The following is a 25432-nucleotide window of genomic DNA, read 5'->3' as shown; positions in this document are numbered from 1 at the left end:
CTCAAGTGCTAGAAGAAGAAATCTATAAAATGTTTGGCACTACATATTTGAATGATGAGCATGATTGCAATGCTGTTAGTATGAATTCCTTGAATATCAATGATGCTAATGATATGCAAAGCCACAAGCCTGGGGAAGCTATGTTTGATGAAGATGATATTTTTTGTCCCCCAAGTTTTGATGAGCAAATTTATTATGATGAAAGCATGCCTCCTATCTATGATGATTATTGTGATGACACATATGCTTTAAAGAATAATAATAACAATGAAACTTGTCATCTTGATTTCAATTTTCAATCCATGATAGTTACTTTGTTGAGTTTGCTCCCACTATTATTCATGAGAAGAATTTTGCTTGTGTGGAGAGTAGTAAATTTTCTATGCTTGTAGATCATGAAAAGAATGCTTTAGGTGCTGGTTATATTGTTGAATTCATTCATGATGCTACTGAAAATTATTATGAGGGAGGAACATATGCTTGTAGGAATTGCAATAGTATCAAGTTTCCTCTCTATGTGCTTAAAGTTTTGAAGTTTTGCTTGCATTACCTTCCTATGCAAGTTGATTCTTGTTCCCATAAGTTGTTTGCTCACAAAATCCCTATGCATAGGAAGTGGGTTATACTTAAATGTGCTAGTCATATTCTTCATGATGCTCTCTTATATTTCAATTCTTATCTTTTATGTGAGCATCATTGAAATTATCATGCCTAGCTAGGGGCGTTAAACGATAGCGCTTGTTGGGAGGCAACCCAATTTTATTTTAGTTCCCTGCTTTTTGTTCCTGTTTAGTAATAAATAATTCATCTAGCCTCTGTTTAGATGTGGTTTATGCTTTTAATTAGTGTTTGTGCCAAGTAGAACCTTTGGGGAGACTTGGGGAAAGTCTTGTTGATCATGCTGTAAAAAACAGAAACTTTAGCGCTCACGAGAATTGCTGCCATTTTTATTTGGAGAGTGATATTTAGCTAATTATTTTTGCAGATGATTAATAGATAAATTCCTCAGGTCCAGAAATTTATTTGAGAATTTTATGAGTTCCATAAGTATACGTTTGATCCAGATTACTACAGACTGTTCTGTTTTTGACAGATTCTGTTTTTCATGTGTTGTTTACTTATTTTGATGAATCTATGGCTAGTAAAATAGTTTATAAACCATAGAGAAGTTGGAATACAGTAGGTATAACACCAATATAAATAAATAATGAGTTCATTACAGTACCTTGAAGTGGTGATTTATTTTCTTATACTAACGGAGCTTACGAGTTTTCTGTTAAGTTTTGTGTTGTGAAGTTTTCAAGTTTTGGGTAAGGATTTGATGGACTATGGAATAAGGAGTGGAAAGAGCCTAAGCTTGGGGATGCCCAAGTCACCCCAAGGTAATATTCAAAGATAGCCAAGAGCCTAAGCTTGGGTATGCCCCGGAAGGCATCCCCTCTTTCGTCTTCGTTCATTGGTAACTTTACTTGGAGCTATATTTTTATTTGCCACATGATATGTGTTTTGCTTGGAGCATCAATTTATTTTGTTAGGATTTGCTTGCTGTTATTTAGGATAATGTTTTGCATCTTTTATTTCAATAAAAATGGCATTGATAGCCTTTACTATGCCTATGTTACAAGTATACATGTTGCTGTTTGAAAACAGAAAGTTTACCGCTGTTGCAATAATTCCCTAGAAAATTCAGAATGCGATAAAATGTTGAAACCTTTTGCATATTAAGCTCTGATAAATTTACTGCAATGGAAATTTTCTTTCATAATTTTTGGAGCTAGGGAAGTATGGATGTTACAGCATTCTTTACAGACTATCCTGTTTAGGCAGATTGCTGTTATGTTTGCATTGTTTGCATATGTTTGCTTCTTTAATGATTCTATTTGAGGATAGGACTATTAAATATGCAGAGGCATTTAGTATTCAATGTTGAATAATAATTTTAGCGATTTGCTACAGTAGAGTATGATAAGGTTTTTGCAATGGTTTATACTAACTTATCTCACGAGTCCTTGTTGAGTTTTGTGTGGATGAAGCTTTTTGAGATTTAGGGAGACCGTGATATGAGAGGAATTAAGGAGACACAAAAGCTCAAGCTTGGGGATGCCCAAGGCACCCCAAGATAATATTTCAAGAAGTCTCAAGCATCTAAGTTTGGGGATGCCCCGGTTGGCATCCCACCTTTCTTCTTCAATAATTATCGGTTAGTATCGGTTGATCCTAAGTTTTTGCTTCTTCACATGATGTTTGCTATTCTTAGATGTAATTTTATTTTGCCTTGCTTGCTGTTTGAATAGAGTACCAAGATCTGAAATTCTTAAATGTTAGAGAGTCTTCACATAGTTGCATAATTATTCGACTACTCATTGATCTTTACTTATATCTTTCGGAATAGTTTGTCGTTTGCTCTAGTGCTTCACTTATATCTTTTAGAGCATGGTGGTAGTTTTATTTTGAAGAAATAGATGAACTCTCATGCTTCACTTATATTATTTTGAGAGTCTTAATAGCATGGTAATTTACTAAAATCCGAATATGCTAGGTATTCAAGAATAATAAAATTCTCTTATGAGTGTGTTGAATACTATGAGAAGTTTGATACTTGATGATTGTTTTGAGATATGAGGATGGTAATATTAGAGTCATGCTAGTTGAGTAGTTGTGAATTTGAGAAATACTTGTGTTGAAGTTTGTGATTCCCGTAGTATGCACGTATGGTGAACCGTTATGTGATGAAGCCGGAGCATGATTTATTTATTGATTGCCTTCCTTATGAGTGGCGGACGGGGACGAGCGATGGTCTTTTCCTACCAATATATCCCCCTAGGAGCATGCGCGTAATACTTTGCTTTGATAACTAATAGATTTTTGCAATAAGTATGTGAGTTCTTTATGACTAATGTTGAGTCCATGGATTATACGCACTCTCACCCTTCCACTATTGCTAGCCTCTCTAGTACCGCACAACTTTCGCCGGTACCATAAACCCACCATACACCTTCCTCAAAACAGCCACCATACCTACCTATTGTGGCATTTCCATAGCCATTCCGAGATATATTGCCATGCAACTTTCCACCGTTCTGTTTATGACACACTCCATCATTGTCATATTGCTTAGCATGATCATGTAGTTGACATCGTATTTGTGGCAAAGCCACCATTCATAATTCTTTCATACATGTCACTCATGAGTCATTGCATATCCCGGTACACCGCCGGAGGCATTCATATAGAGTCATATCTTGTTCTAAGTATCGAGTTGTAATTCTTGAGTTGTAAGTAAAATAAAAGTGTGATGATCATCATTATTAGAGCATTGTCCCAGTGAGGAAAGGATGATGGAGACTATGATTCCCCCACAAGTCGGGATGAGACTCCGGACGAAAAATAAATAAAAGAGGCCAAAGAAGCCCAAATAAAAAAAGAAAGAAAAGAGGCCATAAAAAAAGGCCCAAATAAAAAAAATAAATAAAATAAAATAATGAGAGAAAAAGAGAGAAGGGACAATGCTACTATCCTTTTACCACACTTGTGCTTCAAAGTAGCACCATGATCTTCATGATAGAGAGTCTCCTATGTTGTCACTTTCATATACTAGTGGGAATCTTTCATTATAGAACTTGGCTTGTATATTCCAATGATGGGCTTCCTCAAAATGCCCTAGGTCTTCGTGAGCAAGCAAGTTGGATGCACACCCACTTAGTTTCTTTGTTGAGCTTTCATATACTTATAGCTCTAGTGCATCCGTTGCATGGCAATCCCTACTCACTCACATTGATATCTATTGATGGACATCTCCATAGCCCGTTGATACGCCTAGTTGATGTGAGACTATCTTCTCCCTTTTTGTCTTCTCCACAACCACCATTCTATTCCACCTATAGTGCTATGTCCATGGCTCACGCTCATGTATTGCGTGAAGATTGAAAAAGTTTGAGAACATCAAAAGTATGAAACAATTGCTTGGCTTGTCATCGGGGTTGTGCATGATTTAAATATTTTGTGTGGTGAAGATAGAGCATAGCCAGACTATATGATTTTGTAGGGATAGCTTTCTTTGGCCATGTTATTTTGAGAAGACATGATTGCTTAGTTAGTTTGCTTGAAGTATTATTATTTTTATGTCAATATGAACTTTTGTCTTGAATCTTTCGGATCTGAATATTCATATCACAAGTAAGAAGAATTACATTGAAATTATGCCAACTAGCATTCCACATCAAAAATTATCTTTTTTATCATTTACCTACTCGAGGACGAGCAGGAATTAAGCTTGGGGATGCTTGATACGTCTCCAACGTATCTATAATTTTTGATTGCTCCATGCTATATTATCTACTGTTTTGGGCGATATTGGGCTTTATTATCCACTTTTATATTACTTTTGGGACTAACCTATTAACCGGAGGCCCAACCCAGATTTGCTGTTTTTTTGCCTATTTCAGTGTTTCGAAGAAAAGGAATATCAGACGGAGTCGAAACGGAACGGAATCAACTGGAGAAGTTATTTTTGGAAGGAAACCTACCGGATAGACTTGGACCCTACGTCAGAAGATGAAGGAGGAGCTCATGAAGGTAGGGGCGCGCCCCCTGCCTCGTGACCCCCCCTTCGGTCCACCGACGTACCTCCTGCACCCATATATACCTACGTAACCTAAAACTTCCAGAAAGGAGAATAGATCGGGAGTTCCGCTGCCAGAAGCCTCCGTAGCCACCGAAAACCAATCTAGACCCGTTCCGGCACCCTGCCGGAGGGGGCAATCCCTCTCCGGTGGCCATCTTCATCATCCCGGTGCTCTCCATGAAGAGGAGGGAGTAGTTCTCCCTCGGGGCTAAGGGTGTGTACCAGTAGCTATGTGTTTGATCTCTCTCTCTCTCTCTCTCGTGTTCTTGATTTGGCACGATCTTGATGTATCGCGAGCTTTGCTATTATAGTTGGATCTTATGTTTCTCCTCCCCCTCTTCTCTCTTGTAATGAATTGAGTTTCCCCTTTGAAGTAATCTTATCGGATTGAGTCTTTAAAGATTTGAGAACACTTGATGTATGTCTTGCCGTGGATATCTGTGGTGACAATGGGATATCACATGATTCACTTGATGTATGTTTTGGTGACCAACTTGCGGGTTCCGTCCATGAACCTATGCATAGGGGTTGGCACACGTTTTCGTCGTGATTCTCCGGTAGAACTTTGGGGCACTCTTTGAGGTCCTTTGTGTTGGTTGAATAGATGAATCTGAGATTGTGTGATGCATATCGTATAATCATACCCACGGATACTTGAGGTGACATTGGAGTATCTAGGTGACATTAGGGTTTTGGTTGATTTGTATCTTAAGGTGTTATTCTAGTACGAACTCTAGGGCTGTTTGTGACACTTATAGGAATAGCCCAACGGATTGATTGGAAAGAATAACTTTGAGGTGGTTTCGTACCCTACCATAATCTCTTCGTTCGTTCTTCGCTATTAGTGACTTTGGAGTGACTCTTTGTTGCATGTTGAGGGATAGTTATGTGATCCAATTATGTTATTATTGTTGAGAGGACTTACACTAGTGAAAGTGTGAACCCTAGGCCTTGTTTCCTAGCATTGCAATACCGTTTACGCTCACTTTTATCATTCGTTACCTTGCTGTTTTTATAATTTCAGATTACAAAAACCTTTATGTACTATCCATATACCACTTGTATCACCATCTCTTCGTCGAACTAGTGCACCTATACAATTTACCATTGTATTGGGTGTGTTGGGGACACAAGAGACTCTTTGTTATTTGGTTGCAGGGTTGCTTGAGAGAGACCATCTTCATCCTATGCCTCCTACGGATTGATAAACCTTAGGTCATCCACTTGAGGGAAATTTGCTATTGTCCTACAAACCTCTGCACTTGGAGGCCCAACAACGTCTACAAGAAGAAGGTTGTGTAGTAGACATCACCATGTCCGGCCCCTTCTCCGCCACCATGTCCGGCCTCTTCCCCGCCGCCATTATCGATCATCTCTTCGTCTTGCCCTGTGTCATCATTGCCTGCCCCGTCGGCATCCTCAACATCGTCATCCTCATCTTTAATTATCCACCGAGTATAGCCATCCATAAAACCAGTCATGAGCAGGTGCACTTCGACACGACCATCGTCATGGGGTCGAGCCAAACTATTCCTTTGCATTTTCGACACGGACATAAAACCCCTGTCCGATTATTTTCTTTCATGTCCCGCACCGCCGACCGCAACCACCTGTCCACCATCGTTCCACTGACCATCGTCAACTCTGCACGGTAATATAATAAACAAATTGATTATACAAAAATTTGGTATGACCTTCCTTAAAAATAGGACATATATAGATCTAGAGTTTGCCCGGAATTCGCCGAAACAGAAATAAATCGACATTTCAGCAAAACATAGGCAACTCAAAAGCACAATTTGGCAACAACTCATGCCACACACACAATTTCCATAAACATATCACACACACATAAACATATTTCCATTTTGCAAAAGCATGAAATTTTAATCACCTATATCTCGAGATCGAGCACACGGTGGAGATGACGATGTAGGGAGATCAAAAGTGCACAAAGCTCTTCTTGACAAAGATAGATCTAGTTAGGGGGCAAATAGATCACTTAACTAAATACTACATCTACCTAGCTACCTAATTTGGGAGGAGACAACTTCAACTAGTGGAGGGGGAAGGAAAAAAGAGAAAGGAGATGCATTAATGGAGGTGGTGTAGCTAGGTAGGAGTAATGAAGAGAGAGAAAGGTAGGTAGAAGAGGGAGAGTAATGGGGGAGAAGTATTGAGGAAGAAGAAGAGTGCGTGGGAGAGGTAGGGGAAAGGGAGAGGAGGGGAAGGGGAGGGGGAGGGGGATGGGGAGGGGGAGGGTGGGTGGGGAAAAGGTGGTGGGCGCGGGTTTGCAGTAGCATGGGACGTAAACCGCGCTGCTACTAAGAAAGTAGGAGCAACGCGCTTTAGGTACAAGCGCTACTGCTAACCGGGACCAAAAGTGTGCCAGATTTGAAAATTAGCAGCAACGACCTCAGAAAAACCGCGCTACTGCTACAGCTATAGCAGTAGCGTGGCTCACGGCACCGCGCTGCTGCTAAATGGAGTTGGGTGGGCACTGTCGGTCTATATTTGTAGCAGCGCAGGTTACGCCGAGCGCGCTACTGCTAAGCACTTGTCAGTAGCGGGTTTTCCACACCCGCGCTACTGCTAATTAGCAGCAACGCTCCTTTTTGAGCCGCGCTGCTGCTAAGATTCTATGTATAGGGTTTTCCCTAGTAGTGATAGGCTGCTTGCACGTGTCTTTAAAGTTCTGGATAGACCGGGCTTTCAACTCAGCCCATGATCCAATGGAGTTGGCAGGCAGACCTTTCAACCAAGTACGAGCCATCCCATCCAACATCATAGTGAAATACTTAGCACATGCAGCATCGCCAACATCCAGCAGCTCCATTGCCATCTCATAACTTTCAACCCAAGCTTCAGGGGGTTGATCTGCTGTGTAGTTAGGCATCTTACGAGGACCCTTGAAATCCTTGGGCAAACGCTCGTTACGCAGAGCCGACACTAAACATGGCACACCCAAGGTTCTAGAGGTCACACCTGCCTCCACCGAAGTTGTCGGATAAGCCGGAGAGTATTGATGAGCCGTTTGCTGAGCCGCCAACTTAGCCTCCCGACGCGTTCTGCCCCGATCCACCAGAGCCTGAGCATTGGCACCACCGCATGCCGGGTTATGTCCATGAGGCTGGCTACGACGCCGCTCACTGCTTGAAACCGCTGGTGATTCAATGTGCCTGGTGTAACTCCGTCTTGGACGAGGGGTTGAGTGAATCCGCTCGCAGATATAAGAATAAGCCGCCTGCTGAGCCACAACTATCTAAAGGAGTTCCCTGGCGCGCCGTGTCTCTATCGTTGTTGGAGACTCGCCTTCAACCGGTAGAGCCGCCAATCGCAATGCCGCAACAATCATATTGTCCAAAGGGTTAGAGTAATGACCCGGTGGCATTGAAACATGCTGAGGTGGGGTATTATTCACATGTGGAGAGCCCGTCATGCGTGGCTGAACCGGTGCTCCTGCCCCAAGCGCTTCAACCATCACTAGCCCCTGCTCCGGGCGTGTTGAAGAGGTTCCTTGGCTCATAAACCAGGGGTAGATGACTCCGGTGCCTCCTCCTCATGACCTCATTTGAAGCGTTCTGATCCAACATGAGCCGGAAGGAATCCGCCTGGATCCGCTGTGCCTGAGCATCCAAAACAGCCCGTTCTGCAGCCATCCTGGCGTTCTCAGCCGCTAGCTCTTCCTTGTCTTGAGCTATCTCATCTCGCAGCTTAGACACGTCCACCTTGTGCTGTTCTGGTTGTCCGGGGTTACCTCCACCCCCATCAGAGTCGCAAGAGCCTCTAACAATTCGGTGAGAACTTGAGCCCATGTGTGCGCAGAGCCGCTAGCACCAGCCTCCGCCGTAGCCATTGAGCTTAAGGTCATAGCCGCGACGGTTGTTGAACCAAGCGCCAGTTGTGTACCGGCATGAAGATCGCAACCCTGTTCGGCGGCTCGTAGGGGTTCGGAGTACCGTCACCATCGGAATAGCCCCCAAGCCGTCCGTCTTGCAGTTGATACAATGAATTGGTCTCTCCCGTGGACGACTCACCATCAGAATAGATGGCCGTCTCACCGCCAGATACAGATCCGTCCTCAAATTCCGCCTCATGGATAAACCCAACAAAGGTGCATTTCATGGTGGGCTAAACCAGAGCGGGTCGTGCACGTTGAGCCGTCTCGACGATGTCGGTGTAGATGTCCGGCTCAGGGCCTGGTTCGCCGATCTTGCCGATGAAAATGTGGATTCGCCGAAGGGGACCCGATACCCGTACTCGATTGAGCCGACCTCGGGGCCCCAGTCTGCATCGTCGATGTAGAACTTCCTGCGATGACTCTTGGTCATCCGGCCCACAGCGTATCCCTTGATCCCTTCAAAGTTGCCCTATAAGAACTCGAAACCATCATGCACAGGCCCCTAGGTGGGCGCCAACTGTCGTGGAATTGTCACGACAGATGTCCTAGCAGAAGGACTTAGTCGTGGAGTCATCGCAACTAGGTTAGCTTAAAGGGGTTAAACGGGACAAAGGACACATGGAGTTTATAGTGGTTCGACCTCTTGCGGTGAAGGTAAAGGCCTACTCCAGTTTGAGGTGGTATTGCTTGGGTTTCGATTACCAGGGAGTGAATACGCCTGACCTAGCTTTCGATCTATTTTTTCTTACCCTAAACCGCCGCCGGGTCGTCCCTTTATATACACAGGTTGACGCCCAGCAGCTCAAGGAGTCCCGGCCGGCTCATACACAACTTGTCCGGCCCGGTGACTAACTACGCATGCCTTACAATACAAGTCATACATATATGGCGGTTTACACATGTGGGCTTTAAGTCGCCTTTGGGTTTCAGGCCTTCAGTAAGCCTGTTTCGTGAACCGCCATCTCCAGCATCTTCATGGGCTTTGTTTTTATGAACCGCCAGCGGTATGACCCGGCCCCTCCTGAGTGGGTCATACCCAATAATTATATCCCCAACATGTTTGGTTCCTCGTATTTGCAACTTGAAGCAGAAGCTGCGGAATAAACGAAGATTGGCTAAGGACGAGGTGACGATGTGCGTCGGGAATGGTTCCAAGGTTGACGTGATTGCCGTTCACACGTTACCTCTACATCTACCTTCGAGATTAGTTTTAGACCTCAATAATTGTTATTTGATGCCAGCGTTGAGCATGAACATTATATCTGGATATTGTTTATTGCGAGACAGTTATTCATTTAAGTCAGAGAATAATGATTGTTCTATTTATATGAGTAACATCTTTTATGGTCATGCACCTTTGATGAATGGTCTATTCTCGTTGAATCTCGATCGGACGGCTCTCGTGCGCGGGGCTTTGGCAGTGGGGCAGCGCTTGAGGGATGCATCTCCTGCAGTGGGGCGAGGATGAGCTTGCTCAGCGGCCGGGGCGACACTCGCACGGCGTGGTTCCTCTTTTTTTTCCATTAGGACGTTGAGGGGATGGTTCTGATTAGTGCGGTGGGGTGGTGGTTGCTAAACACGATGTTTAGATCGAACACGTTTTAGCGAGCATATCTAGACCGTACAAAGATCAAGAAACGGCTAAGATATTGTGTTGGATCTCCGCACTTCGTGTTGCATCAATCTTCGTTGGATCAAGAAACGGCTAAGGTAACATCAATCTCTACTCCTAAGGGAGCAGTTGATAGTCTCGCTTCCAGGGTTTTTTTAGTCCCACCTCCCACGGGTTTTTTTCGTCCTAAAAAAATCTACAAAATTTCGTAGGTTAACCAGGGACAACTCCCACATCCCAGGTTTTTTTCGTCCCACCTCCCATAGTTTTTTTGGTACCTCGTCCCACCTCACACTAAGGCGCCACAAACCGCAAAAACCACCTACCTTAGCCAAATCAACAAATCTCTCTCATTAATGCAATTTTCTTTAGAAAACAAATAATAGATTCTTTCCTACCTTAGCCAAATCAACGGATCTCTTCTATTAATGCAATTTGCTTTAGCAAACAAATAATAGATTCTTTCCTACCTTAGCCAAATCAACGGATCTCTCCCATTAATGCAATTTGCTTTAGCAAACAAATAATAGATTCTTTCCTACCTTAGCCAAATCTACGAAATCTCTCTCATTAATGCAATTTGCTTTAGGAAACAAATAATAGATTTTCAGGAAACAAATAATCTCTAATCTCTAATAATTTCTACTCCTAATGAAACAGTTGGTAGTGTCCTCCCACCTTTCATGGTTTTTTTGGTACCTCCTCCCACCTTCGCTTGTTTTTTTTCGTAGATTTTTTTCGTCCCCTCCCCTCACTTCATTGGTTTATTTTCACGTCACCCTCTCACACAACGAAAGAAATCTAAATAGATCAGAACTTTCCATACTGGCGCAAGTTATTTAGTCTCTACTCCTATGGGACCAGTTGGTAGTCTCGCTTCCAGGTTTTTTTTAGTCCCATCTCCCACGGTTTTTTTTCGTCCTAAAAAAATCTACGAAATTTCGTAGGTTAACCAGGGACAACTCCCACATCCCAGGTTTTTTTCGTCCCACCTCCCATGGTTTTTTTTGGTACCTCGTCCCACCTCACACTAAGGCGCCACGAACCGCAAAAACCACCTACCTTAGCCAAATCAACAAATCTCTCTCATTAATGCAATTTTCTTTAGGAAACAAATAATAGATTCTTTCCTACCTTAGCCAAATCAACGGATCTCTTCTATTAATGCAATTTTCTTTAGCAAACAAATAATAGATTCTTTCCTACCTTAGCCAAATCAACGGATCTCTCCCATTAATGCAATTTGCTTTAGCAAACAAATAATATATTCTTTCCTACCTTAGCCAAATCTACGAAATCTCTCTCATTAATGCAATTTGCTTTAGGAAACAAATAATAGATTTTCAGAAAACAAATAATCTCTAATCTCTAATAATTTCTACTCCTAATGAAACAGTTGGTAGTCTCCTCCCACCTTCCATGGTTTTTTTGGTACCTCCTCCCACCTTTGCTTATTTTTTTTCGTACATTTTTTTCGTCCCCTCCCCTCACTTCATCGGTTTATTTTTGCGTCACCCTCTCACACAACGAAAGAAATCTAAATAGATCAGAACTTTCCATACTGGCGCAAGTTATTTAGCTATGTAGAATCAATCACGAACAATCTCTAAAGATCAAATCTAAATTAATTAACCTTACCTTAAATCACTCAATTACATTAATTAGAAAACAAATAATTGATTTTCAAAAAATTGCTCAATCACGTAAATCTTACCTTAACTCACGGATGGTAATCAATCTCCAAACAAAGGAAACAATACATCGAGGGAGCAGTAAATAAACTCCCTTTCTTATGACATGTATATGACCTTTCCTTCCCTCTACGTTGTCGAGCGTTCTTGATTCTCGAGGCCGATGCTTGGGCTGCGTCACTGGGTCGCAACGGTGCTGGAGGACGAGGACGGTGAGGCCGGGTGCCGCGGCACCGCGTTGGCCGCGGCCGGTGAAGGGGGCAAAGAAGGGCGGCTTCCCTGGCCCTGGCCATGGCCGTGACCCTGGGAGTTGGTGCGGTGGAAGTGGCACTTGAAGGACACGGCGTGGGTGGCCAACGCGCAGACGCGCTTGGAAGCGGGCCCGTGGCCCGTGCCGGATGGCACCGACGCCGACCCGGGCCATCTCCTCCGCGTATTCTTGGAGCTGTGGCTGGCCGATTTACATGAAATTAATTCCCTCAGTTGTGGTGGCAAATATAATACACATAATCCATATTGTTATGTACTAGCGTGTGTGTGTGAAATAGATGGATTATGGTCCCGTACCCAATAAGATAGATATGTGTGTGTGCTAGAGAGAGAGAGGGAGAGAGGGAGAGAGTGAGGAAGAGGGAGGCAGAGAGTGTGTGTGAGGAATTGATGGTAAAAAAGGTCGCCAATGTCACTTGATATATATGAGAATATTAATATTGAACTTTTAAATTTAATGTGACCCGTTTGCAACGCACGGGTGTTCTTCCAGTTACCTTGCATCAGATATGGCGTTTTAGCGATTGGAAGTTTGGAACGGACGCGGCGGCACCCCGCCCGTGCAAACCCTAGCCCCGGCGAGCTTTTATCCTCCGACTCGCCGACTCGTGACTCCCTCCACCCCGCGCCTCCTCGCACCCACACCTCCTCCTCCCACGGCTTCTTATCGAACACCGGACGTCGGTGCCCCGGCGAGCTTTTATCCTCCGACTCGCCGACTCGCCGACTCGTGACTCCCTCCACCCCGCGCCTCCTCGCACCCGCACCTCCTCCTCCCACGGCTTCTTATCGAACACCGGACGTCGGCGCCCCGACTCCATCCTGTGATCCGGCTGCTGTTGCCACTCCATCCCGTGAAGACCAAGGTAGATTTCTGCCCTCCTTTTCCCTTTATCCACACATGATCTTTGCTGCTCCATCCTGTGATGTACATGGTTGTTGGATTGCTTAGGCAAATTCGATAGGATTTAACATGTATTTATGTGGTAAATTGTAGCATGATTTATTGGATTTAACATGTATGTATGTGGTGGACATGTGTATGGTGCATGATTGTTGTATTTCTTAGGAAAATTGGGTACAAATCCTAATTTAACTTATCCCAACCAAATCTATAGAAGACCCAATGAAGAAACTATAAGGGAAATCAAAGGCAGTACAGATTGATTTTAAGTCACTCCATGACGATATCACAGAAAAAAGAACACAAATTTAACAGCCTCACCTTGAGAGCAGACTGCCAGTGATTTGGAAGCACCAAGAACGTGGCGATGCGCGGCTGCCAGTGATTTGTCATGTCTTACCTCACATTATAAAAACATGATATGCATGTGCTGTAATCATTGCTATTTCTACATCATAGTTAAATCTATAGCCTATTTGCTGTAGAAATCTACCAGACGGGTTCTCTAATGGATACTTTACGAAAAGTGAGGCATTATGACTCATAAGCCAAAGCAGACAATTCTCTGAACTTTTTATTTTGTTCTTATCGCTGCAATCATGTTGGTAGATGACCCTAGTTGAATGTGTACATCAGACGCGATGGTAATGACTGTCATCCCCAAGAGTGGGTGTGCAGCACAAATGTGTTCTCAGCGCTTTTGAGCATGCTTATAATGCTGATAAATTTGGAGTTGTGTGTCTTTGTTTAAGTTTTTTCAATACAACTAGATGTTAAAAAAGACATAATGAACTTGCTTACCTCTATCTTTGTCAAAGACTATTTGTGCTTGTGTCTGATAGACTGAAAATTGAACATGTAGGCCAGACTCCATTTACCCTCCCAAGCTCCCACCTCTCCATGGCGGCCTCGTCATCAGAGCCGCCCGAGCGCCTCGTCGTGCTCTATGCATCGCAAACTGGCAACGCCATGGACTCTGCCGAACGTGTAGGGCGAGAGGCTGAGCGTTGAGGCTGCCTGGCTGTCGATGTTCTCTCCATGGATTGCTTCGATCCCGTAAGCTGGGAACCCTAGAAAACCCACTCCAAAACCCTTTCATCTGATGCTTATGAACATCACTTGCTACTTCCACTTGTTTTTGCAGAGTTGCCTGCCACGCGAAAGGTATGTGGTCTTCGTTGTGTCCACCATGGGGCAGGGGGACCCCCCAGATTCCATGAAGGTTGGGAGATAGGTGCTTCTTTTGTTTGGTATTTTTTTGGAGTGTTGATTTTCTAATTGCCATTTTTTTTTGGGTTTTGGATGTCAGGATTTTTGGACATACCTTACCAGAAAGTCTCTGGGTGCGCGATGGCTGGAAGGGCTATTTTATGCCGTGTTTGGGCTCGGCGATTCAACCTATGGGAAGTACAATGTGAGACTTCTTCGGACTAGATTTTGCAGCCTGCTATTGGGCTATGTGTTGCTTTTAAATTTTAATCCAATTATTTATGTTGATTTGATGAAATGATCTGTAGTTCATTTGTTTGTGAGAATTAATTATGAATATAACATTCCAAAGTTCTAGCAACACATGAGGTGCGCAGGGTTAGAAGAAAAGATATGGAACAGAAGACTTATGCCATATTCAAATGCTTAGCTAGAAACATCATTAAAATAACAAAGTCATATTGGCATATCCAGTTTTGCACATTCAGGAATTAACCTTTTTGTATGTTCTAAACATAAATTTTTGCTGCATGATCAACCATCTTGATATCTCATTACTCTTCTTTGGCTGTAGTGCCCTGTTTTTATGCTCATTTTCTTTTCAAGAAAATCTTGGCTAGTAAATTGTTCTCTGTTACTCGGAAATCATGACTCTTATGGTTTTCAAAATTTTACATGCTTGTTTTTATTTCCATCTTCACAATCGTGTTTGCACTGCAGTATCCTGCAAAGAAGCTCGATCGAAGGCTTTTCAATCTTGGTGCAAAAAGAATCACAGAAAAAGGCTTGGGAGATGATCAACATTCATCTGGGTATTCTTTTAATTTACCATCCTTTTTTTGGTATTTGCTATTGTTTTTGTATTCATGTGCGGGCTTTCGAGAAGTCAAATGACATGGTTTTTTGTGATAAATTTAAGCATTGGTTTTTGAACTTCTTGATAGAAAGCACCTTTTTGGGGAGTTCCAAAGCAATTCCTCAAAGTTACTACTGAATTATTTTGTTATTGTATACTAGATACGAAGGAGCTCTAGATCCGTGGTTGCTGATTTTGTGGAAATCCCTGAATCAAACAAATTCGTCGCTGTTACCAAGAATATCTGATGCCATTCATCCTAATTTGAATATTTTGGGGGATGCAAAGGTAGAAGTCATATATTACTCGGCTCCACAAGATACCACCATTTCAGGTGGGAGGTCTCAATTTTGCTATTTTTTACCAGTAATATGTAAAGTGCCATGTAATATTTCTTTTTAATGGATTCTGTATGTCATCTTCTCTAGACCCCAAAATATTAATTGAGAGAGCGCGCTCAATGTCCCCTGCTCTGAAGTATCATAATGAAGGAGAGCCACAATTCATGTTACAAATGGTATGTTTTGTACCCTCTGCAAGAGCTTAACAGTTGAAATCAGTATTTATTTTATTCTTATGAATGTTTAACTGATCCAGAAATTGTACACGTGTGTATACATTCATCTTTAGGGAATCTTCTGCACTTACATATAAGATACTGCCCTGTCTTGTTTGGTGGGTCACTGAATTATTTGCTCCGCAGTAACTTTCATTTGCTGCAACTTACCAAATTCTACAGTGGTTGAAAGCGTCTGAACTAATTTGTATAGAAGTCGATCTCCTGACGTTAGACTGTAGTTTAGTACATTGTACGACCTTGTTGTACAATACTAGTATTATGCACAAGCCCCTGCATAGTAGATTTTCTGTGGACTCGTGAGGGCATGACTGCGTGAGGCACCTTATGCTGGATTTGGCTTATTTTACCATTTTTTCTACGGGCAAATATGCACCATATGCAAGCTTCGAATGCAAAGCTAGCTTTTACAGCACTAAATGATGCACGGTTGCTTGTTCCGTAGACAATTAAGCTGTCCACTTTATCCCTAAATATGCATGATTGCAATCAACTTGCATTTTGTTGTCATGATTGTCATGTTCTTTTGCTCAGTAAGTACCATTAAGGAATTTCTACACAATAGCTGGGGTTTCTGTGAATAGCTGGGCTGTGGTGTAATAAACTTATCTGGGGATAGTAAATTAGTAATGGTTCATTATGATTTATGGGGATGCTTCATCTGTACTGTGACTATAAAATAAATTAATGTTGTAATAATTGTGTTATAGTTTAGTTGATCCATTTTTTACTTAGTTTCTGTTGTTGATGCTATTGCTAACCATTTTAGGTAACAAATCAATGTTTGACTAAGGGAGATTCTGACAGAGATGTCCGCCATTTTGAATTGGAAGATCGATATTCTGTATGTTCTTTAGTCCATATGATCATATTCGCTTGTAATCATCTTCTAAACACGCGGAAGAAACTAAAATATTGTTTCATTTTTTTTTCATTTTAGCCCATCAGTTATCAAGTTGGTGATGCCCTAGAAATTCTACCAAGTCAGAATCCATCAGCTGTTGATGCTTTCATTAAACGCTGTAACTTGGATCCAGATTGTTACATAACGGTATTGGATCTGTTTTGTCGCCTTTTGGATTTAGTTTTCCTACTTCTTTCTGTGTGTTTCTCTGCTAAAGAAGCAGCTTTAATTTCTTAGCACTTTTACAACCCACAATAGTAGTTATGTGCACATTTTCTCTGTTTGAAAATCACATATAACTGCCTTTAGCGGGATTGTTTGCTCTAGTAGCTAGCAGTTTATCTTGGTTTAGACAGTACTCCCTTTTTCATCAGTGCATGATCCTTGACTTTATCCATTAAAAGGGATACATCTAGATGTAGTTATGTATTCTTATATATCTTTTCAACCAGTCAACCTGTTGCAGTTGTGTAGCTAACCAAAGAGGAAACAATATCTTTTTGCTGCCCAGATTCGAGCAAAGGGTAGTGACAAACTTTCCAAAGGTTCACCTATGAACAGTTTGATGGATCCCATCAAGCTAAAGACCTTTGTTGCTTTGACAATGGATGTCACATCAGCTTCCCCTCGGCGATGTTTCTTTGAGGCAAGAGGAATACCCTGAATGCTTCATCTCATACATATATTTTTGTAGTAGTTTGCTATCTTATGTTGGCCTCTGAAATCCTGATGTCTATGACTAATATGCCCCCTCTATGCTCACACAACTACGATGTTCTTCTGTAGATCATGAGCTATTTCGCAACAGATACCGATGAAAAGGAAAAACTTCAGTATTTAACTTCTCCTGAAGGAAGAGACGACCTTTACTGGTACAATCAGAAGGAGAACCGGACTGTTTTGGAAGTAAGTTGTCTTCTTGATGATAAAATTCTTGCAGTACATACCTTAGCATGCCTGTTGTCCTTTGACTTGAGCTTTTTTGGTTCAAAAGTGACATGGATGTGTTCTGCTTTTAGGTTTTGCAGGAGTTTCCCTCGGTGCACATGCCTTTTGAATGGTTGGTGCAACTGACACCGCCATTAAAAAGAAGAGCATTTTCCATTTCGTCATCCCCATTAGTCCATCCAAATCAGATACACTTGACTGTCAGTATTGTATCATGGCGTACTCCTTTAAAGAGGACACGACATGGTCTCTGCTCTACATGGCTAGCGGGGCTCTCTCCAAATGAAGGTATCAATTGCTTCGTCTAGCTAAAGTTGGGAACCTCTATGTTGTGTTGTCTTTCTTGTGTTCTTTTCCTTGACGGCGCTCCTGCTCCTCTAGTAATAATCTGTACTCTCCACTTGACATATCATATAATCACATGATAAAACAACCATCAATATTCTCTCACAGTCTACTTACGTGCAGAGAGTATTATACCGTGTTGGATACACCGAGGATCCCTGCCTCATCCAAAGCCATCAGTTCCTCTTGTGCTTATTGGACCAGGAACAGGATGCGCACCATTCCGTGCGTTTGTGGAGGAAAGGGCTGCACAGAGTGTGGCAGAACCAACTGCTCCTGTTCTATTCTTCTTTGGCTGTAGAAATCAAGATAATGATTTTCTGTACAAGGACTTCTGGTTAAATCATGCCCAGGACCAGGGGGTGCTTTCCCTAGAAAAGGGTGGTGGTTTATTTGTTGCGTTTTCTAGGGATCAACCTCAAAAGGTCTATGTACAAGATAAAATTAGGGAGCAGGGTGCAAGAGTGTTGAACATGTTATGCTCCTCTGAGGCTACAATATACGTTGCTGGGTCTTCTACCAGAATGCCTGCTGATGTTACGGCTGCATTGGAAGAAGTTTTATGTCAGCAGGGTGGTGTTCCAAAAAATGATGTTTCGCAATGGGTGACGGTCTGAAAAAGAATGGCAAGTTTATCATTGAGACCTGGTCATAACTGAGATGTATGTTGAGTATCAGGTTTCTGTTATTTATATGGGCACTGTACAATCAGTGTACGATGATGTTGAGCATATAATGATGTTGTTTTCACAATTTATTTGTACTAGCTAAATATCCGTGTGTTGGTATGGATCAACAAGTATGAAGATTGTCTTTGAGACCAAAGTCATACTGTACAATCTAACTCCAGATCGATGATATCATGATTGTGCGTTCTGAAGATGTAGGGGTGGTTATCACAGATCGTTAATAAGTTTATAGCATGCAAAACATATACGCGCAAGGAAGAAATGTGATGGCCTTGTAAAAGGAACAAGTCTCACTTGTATACACACTAGAGAACAAGTAAGGGACATCATCTTCTCCGTCCTGGAAGCATTTTCACCAACGAATAAGTGACGACATCTTCGGTCCGTGGTGGTTGGTGGTTGGCACGGCAAGTCTTGTTCCTCCTCTTCTCTGAGTTGTTCCCTTCCTTCCCCGCTCCTTCGATGGGTGTAAGTAACATCAAACCCTGGGCCTTGTAGCTTAGATGTGTAAGCATGTGGCAGATTCAAAGGTTGTATGGTACGTTTTGTAAGTAACTAGTAAACATGCACGTGCAATGCACGTTATGTTTAATATTAATTAGTCAAACACTACAATCATTGAAATTGCTATTTGTCAAAATAGTAAAGCACTTTGCAACAAAAGAAGTTCAAGCTGTTGCAAAGTTCAAAAAAAAGTTCAAGTTGTTGCATGTCAAGAAACAACATAGATAATTCTTCGGACACCACAAACTTTGTACTTTTCCTTACACGTACTCCCTCCGCCCCACAATATAAGATCGTTTTTCAAACCGTGCTAGCTTGAAAAACAATCTTATATTATGGGACAGAGAGAGTATTAAATATTCTTAGTCCAGACAAGATGCATTGCACGTTTCCCAATACACATATAAAAACTTATGGATTGAAACTATTGTTGCCTCAACACAGAAACCAGAAGTGCCCAGATGCTAAATTCATTGATCAAAGGCATGCCTAAAACGTTAATACATGCTATGCAGGAACAACTCCTCATCCAGGATCTTAGAAAAACTTCCGTTGGAAGGAACACACACTGTGTTAGTCCTGATTGTTACTCCATAGAATTACAATCGTTTCTTTCTTCTAGAATACACTTGAAGTAGCTTCTTTGGGCCGCACTTCACATCAGTGTAATTTAATGCGGAGGTATTAAATTTAAAAGTGTATATTACCGGACACAAGTGTATTCTGCTAGACACAAAACTGGCAGGCAGAGACATGAATTTTTTTATGTGTGTATTTAAAAGAAGAACGATATCCAAACAAGGCCTTGTTGTTCCTTTTTCATGCTCTGACATGTACATGGCCATAAAAGGGGTTTTGGCATGCCTTATTAACCCTTTAGAAACTCTCCTACCCATTAGTAAGACCATCCACGAATATGCAACCTTGCATAGTCTAGATAAATGATAAAACCAATTGAAGATCCTCTGCATGCATATAAATTAGAAGAAATTTTTTGGTAAAAAAATCAGAACAAACTCCCTTAAGAATGTTGCATATGTACTGGTGCCCAGTCACAGTATATATGCAAGTATGTATGAGTCTATGATTCTGCCACAAGGATCAAATAGACAACATGGAACATGGTGTTGTGTGACCTCTCACAAAGTGAATGAATGAAATTTCGATTGTTACTAAATTTTTCGTATATAGTTTTTCAATGTAAAAACGAACTTTAGGCCTTATTTGTGAATACAGAATGTCTTTCTCGGTTCCCAAAGACATTGAGTAACCATCCTAAGTCAGCAATCGAACATACCTTGAATCACTTTAGCACAAAGATTGAAGACGGAAGTAAGTCCAACCCATGTCTTACCAACTGCAAAAAGAATAAAAGATTCCTCAAACAAAACTTGCAAAAAATGGTCACACATCATATAAATAATCTCCTCACACATGGGGTCAGACAAACCATTTTGTTCAGTTTGAAGGTACATGGCCAAAACAAAGACTACTGCGATATAAAAGGAAGCTAATACTCCCTCTGTAAAGAAATATAAGAGCGTTTAGATCACTGAAGTAGTGATCTAAATGCTCTTATATTTATTTACGGTGGGAGTACATCATAGAGATGATATAAGAACACTATGCATGTTGAACAATGATATGGGTCTGACATATGGAGTTAAGAGTTTCCCTAAAACAACAACTTTCTGAATATTATTGTCTCGACATTATGCCCACAAAAGCAAAGAGAAACCTTATGTAAACAAAAAATTACAGTGCACAAACACACAGTTTTTCAGAAAAAGTAACGCTTACCAGGAAACTTTCAGTCTTTGAAGAAAGGACAACCTTCCTAAAAATACACCACCCAGTGCAGGTTCATACAGTTTTCATTGTGCACAAATGACGCAACATACATATTCAAGCCAATGCGACAAAATGTCCAGTGAGAAATTCATTGGAACTTTGAAAGGCACTCATTTTTTATCAACAAGTTGGTACAGCATGTTGTCATAATGGCTTCGATACTTCAATGTGCTTCCAGTGTCAGCTATGGATGTGCAATAATATCCTTACACCTAAAATCAAGGTTGCTATAGTCTACTAAATGATTTTTAACCAAACTATAAAATTAGTGGTCCAGACATAAATAGCATAATGAAGAGTCGTATATGAAAGTACCTTTGGAATTCTGCAAAGAGAAACAACAGGTAATGTACAATCAAACTTCATTCTTCTTGGGATTACAAATATGTTTTGAAGCCAGAACATCTTTTGAATAGCGCAAATAAAAATCGAGAATTCCATTGTCTGCACTCATCAAGTCTAGTAAGTTCTCTTTTTTGTCATTAACTTCGTAAACTTGAGGTGTCCGATTTCTCCTTGCCGATGCCAGCTTGCCTCAATGTGTGTTATACAACAGAAATTTAGGTGAAAATCTATTCTTCCACAAATGTTCAGCACTTCCATTGCAAGCATTGTACCAAGCAAAACAAAATGAAACCCAAGCCACACTCGTGCACAAGATTCAACCTGTACAAAAGAAACTGTTCAGGTTGCAAACGAATTGAATTTTTGTACGCATCGGTGAGAGCTACTTAAATATCAGATCATGCAATAGCAATTTCCATGTGCAGTTGCAAGAAATTAATCCTGTAGTATAAACACATTGTCCAGAGGCATATGGCGACCTGAATTGGGAGCGGCAAGCTGTAGCAAAGAGCGAGCTGGATGGGGAGTCCCAAACTACAGTGGTGCTTGCTGAAAGGTGAGACGGGCGGCGAGCCAAGTGGCCAACCACAAGCTTTGCAGAGGACCCGGATGGCGACCTCGTCCGGCTCAGCGGCGGCCTAGGCCTCGCCATCCTCGTGTTGTGTGGCGGCGAGCTGCTTCCCAATACGGCGACCCGCGTTCCTGTGTCGACGAGGAGGAAGAAAGGGCCAGGGAGGAAACGATGTGAGAGTGCAGCCTCGGCCAGAGTACGGGAGCACCCTCGCTGGCATCAACCGCGGCGGCACGGGGCGGCGGCCGGGCACAGCACGTCTCCCTTTTCGAGGGTGAGACGCGGGGTTCACTGGGCGCGGCAAGGGGGAGGCGTGCGAGCGCCGCCTGCCGCGTGGGTTTTCTTCGAGCGAGGGACTGCGGCGGTGGGCGCGTGGGGGAAGTTCGAGAGAGGAGGCAGGAGCGGTTTCATTCCCCTTTTTTACGGCGAGAGGAGGTGGGCTGCAGGGAGACGTGCGTTTGGCAAGGGCTAATTGCAATTAGCACTAAACACAAACACGGGATGATTCTGAGCCGTAAGATTTGTTGGATGGATGAATATGATGAATTGGTTCTCCGCCCTTTCGTGCTTTTATAGAGTAGTAGATACTTCATGATGTTGTGTGAGGATGTGGTAGGTTTTGCAAGAACGACTTGTTTGCAGTGATTATGTCGATGATGTAGTGGTAGATCGATTCTTATGTGCTAGTATGACAGGTTCTGCATGCAGCGGATCGATGCTTATGTGCAGATGTTGTAGATCAGATGCCATCTTGATCATGTGTAGTACGCTAGATGCATGTTCTGTAGTAGTGTGTTGAGCTTCATGATCTTCATTGTTGTGTAGTCCATGTATTAGGGCAATCGTTGGTATGAGGGTTGGTTCTACACATCGTAGTTCTCAGTGCCGGAGAAAGAGGGGACCAGCAGGGGCCTGCCCCCCTAACACCAGGATTTTGCAGGTAATTTGCTATGAACAGTGGCAAAATTAGTACTAATTTGTTGCTAAAAATCTATTTTCAACACTTTGGCCCTCCCCAACCTGTTTTAGTAGCACTCCCCCACCCCCCTAATACATATTTTCTGGCTCCGCCGCTGGTAGTTCTCATCCTCGTACCAGCTTCCCTCTTATACGTGTCAACATGCAGTGAAGATCATTCGAACTTTACCCAATGATGCATGATCAACATTTTTTTCTCTTGATGCTTACCATTGTAGTGATGCATTTTTCTTGTTCAGACTTCTAGTCCTGATGCTAACCATAGTAGTCCATGAGTGACACTAACTTTAGTCAGGCCCTAACGCTGCAAGTATCCCATCCGTATCCCTCTTATGTTGATGACTCTCAGTCGTCGGAGCCTCAAAATGTAGAGGTGGTCGAGCTGCCGAGGTTGTGTTCTTTGGTGGTGGAGATGCGTGAGAATTCTTGTGTCAAGGAGCTAGCTAGAAAGTTGGCTAATAAGGCTGGTAAGGCATTGATGAGGGGGTTGAGTGAAGGGGCGGCAATGAAGTGCCCTCCTTTCCTATCCACCTTAATCCTCAACATGATATGTGATATCTCCTCCTGTGGGGTGAGGACTGATAAATGCTTCAAGTAGGTGCATTTGAACAATGTTGCGAAGATAGTTTTTGAGTTCCGTGACACATAAGTGACCTCAACTTAGGTGTGCAACCATCTTAGGAAGTGGAGAACTAGGTGGGTCCAAGTGTCAAAGCTTAGAGACCTTAGCGGTGCACAATTGGAAGAGGACACATTCACTATTGTGTTGAAGGCTAAGCACTATAGAGGCCACGTCCTGGTTAGCTAACCTACCACTTGTTTCACTTGATCTAACTTGTCAATCACAACTAAGCACATTGTCTTTCGTTCTTAGGATCACCCCAAGGATTCTGACTACCTCAACAAGCCCATCCAGAACTACCCTCAAATGCAGGCTGTCTCCTCCTTCAGTTTGGCTAGTGGCAAGATTTCCATGGGCTCCACTGAGCCTCTTGATGCACCTTCACTTGACTATCCAAACACCCAGGAGTAAGAGGCCATCATCTTTGATGGCCCTAACAAGGCTGGTGAAATGGTGATCACGTACCTACTCCTAAGAGGAAGAGGAAGAGGGGTGCCTTGGAGGAGGAGGTGATCGTCTTCACCAGCATGACCAAGGCCGTCAAGGAGGTGGCAGCCGCCATGAGAGAGAGAGAGAGAGAGAGAGAGAGAGAGCCTGTTGATGTGTAACCCGCCCTCTACAACACTATTAAGGGCAACGTTGGGTTCCGCCCGGAGGCTCTGATGATGGCTCCAAGCCACCTCATGGACAACAAGGCACATTGTCTTTGGTTTATTAGAATGGAAGAGTACCATATTTCTCTCCGGCTTACGACCTACCTGGCCAAGCACTACTACATGTAGTGAAGGGTCTCTCCTAGTCATGGTGCTGATGCATGCATGCATGATGATGTATATTTTGTGTGAGCCATGATTGATAAAATTAAAACCAAGGCTTGCATATTTTAGGTGGTAGATAATAACGCCTTAGATGGCGAGCTTGATGTGATAGGATTACACTCTCTTTTGATGTGGTGTTAGGATGACATCATAGTAGGTAGGATAAACTTGTCATGCTTTTGTTATATGATTCATGCATGCTTATGCTGCATACTTTCTTGTCAACTTGTGTTTGAAAGCACAAGTGCTCCCTGGGTGATCTTGGTAATTAATGTCAACATATCTCTTGTTGGACTAATACTTTTATCTAGTATATTTCAGATGAGTTCAACAGTAGAGTGGCATGGACAAGAGGATGTGGAACCCCTTCAAGATGCTAAGGACAAAGATTGGCAAAAGCTCAAGACTCTTCATCTCTATTTTAGTGATTCAAGATCACATTGAGTCCATAGGAAAGCCAATACTATTAAAAGGGGATGAGGTGTTGCTTAATGGCTTGCTTGCTCAAAGTTCTTAGTGATATGCTCCAAAGCCCTCAACCACTTTCTCATTTCCACATATGTCCCAAACCAAAAGTCAAACTTGGCCCTACCGATTTGATCTATCCGGCGCCACCGAGTTCACTTGACATAGCCACTGCCAGAAACCCTAATCAGTTCGGTCTCACCGATGGGATCTCGATCTCACCGAGATGGGCTTGCAAACTCTCTGTTGCCTGTTGCAATCATTTTGGTCTCACCGAGATACGCAATCGGTCCCACCGAGTTTGCTTGACCAACTCTCTGTTTTGCTTATTACCAAAATCAGTCTCACCGAGTTTGTGTAATCGGTCAAACCGAGTTGAGATTTTACCCTAACCGTAGCACATCGGTCCCACCGAGTTGATCATATCGGTCCCACCGAAAACTCCAATGTTCACATTTTGAACCATATCGGTCTGACCGAGTTTCTCGATTCGGTCCCACCGAGTTTGGTGAATTGTGTGTAACGGCTAGATTTTGTGTGGAGGCTATATATACCCTTTCACCCATCCTCCATTCATGGAGAGAGCCATCAGAACGTGCCTACACTTCCAGTATTTATTTTCTGAGAGAGAACCACCTACTCATGTGTTGAGACCAAGATATTCCAATCCAACCACAAGAATCTTGATCTCTAGCCTTCCCCAAGTTGCTTTCCACTCAAATCATCTTTCCACCAAAACCAAATCTGT

General features: G+C 42.6%; 1 long non-coding RNA gene and 1 pseudogene across 2 annotated transcripts; one reads left to right on the top strand and one right to left on the bottom strand.

Annotated features, from left to right (window-relative positions):
* The first annotated feature begins 13865 nt into the window (after positions 1-13865).
* LOC123132574 (NADPH-dependent diflavin oxidoreductase 1-like) lies at positions 13866-18643 on the top strand (annotated as a pseudogene). Its single transcript, XR_006464884.1, has 12 exons — positions 13866-14058; positions 14147-14224; positions 14312-14416; positions 14932-15023; positions 15229-15401; positions 15496-15584; positions 16414-16488; positions 16585-16695; positions 17060-17194; positions 17335-17454; positions 17568-17784; positions 17965-18643. The product of XR_006464884.1 is annotated as an NADPH-dependent diflavin oxidoreductase 1-like (transcript).
* On the bottom strand, positions 18312-22159 carry LOC123132575 (uncharacterized). The gene is made up of 3 exons (XR_006464885.1): positions 21710-22159; positions 20332-21551; positions 18312-19021 (listed from the first exon to the last, which is right to left on the bottom strand). It is a non-coding gene; the product is annotated as an uncharacterized lncRNA (long non-coding RNA).
* Positions 22160-25432: the final 3273 nt, after the last annotated feature.

The sequence above is a fragment of the Triticum aestivum genome, chromosome 6A (assembly GCF_018294505.1).
Source record: "Triticum aestivum cultivar Chinese Spring chromosome 6A, IWGSC CS RefSeq v2.1, whole genome shotgun sequence".
NCBI lineage: Eukaryota > Viridiplantae > Streptophyta > Magnoliopsida > Poales > Poaceae > Triticum > Triticum aestivum.
This window is presented reverse-complemented; position numbering and strand designations above follow the sequence as displayed.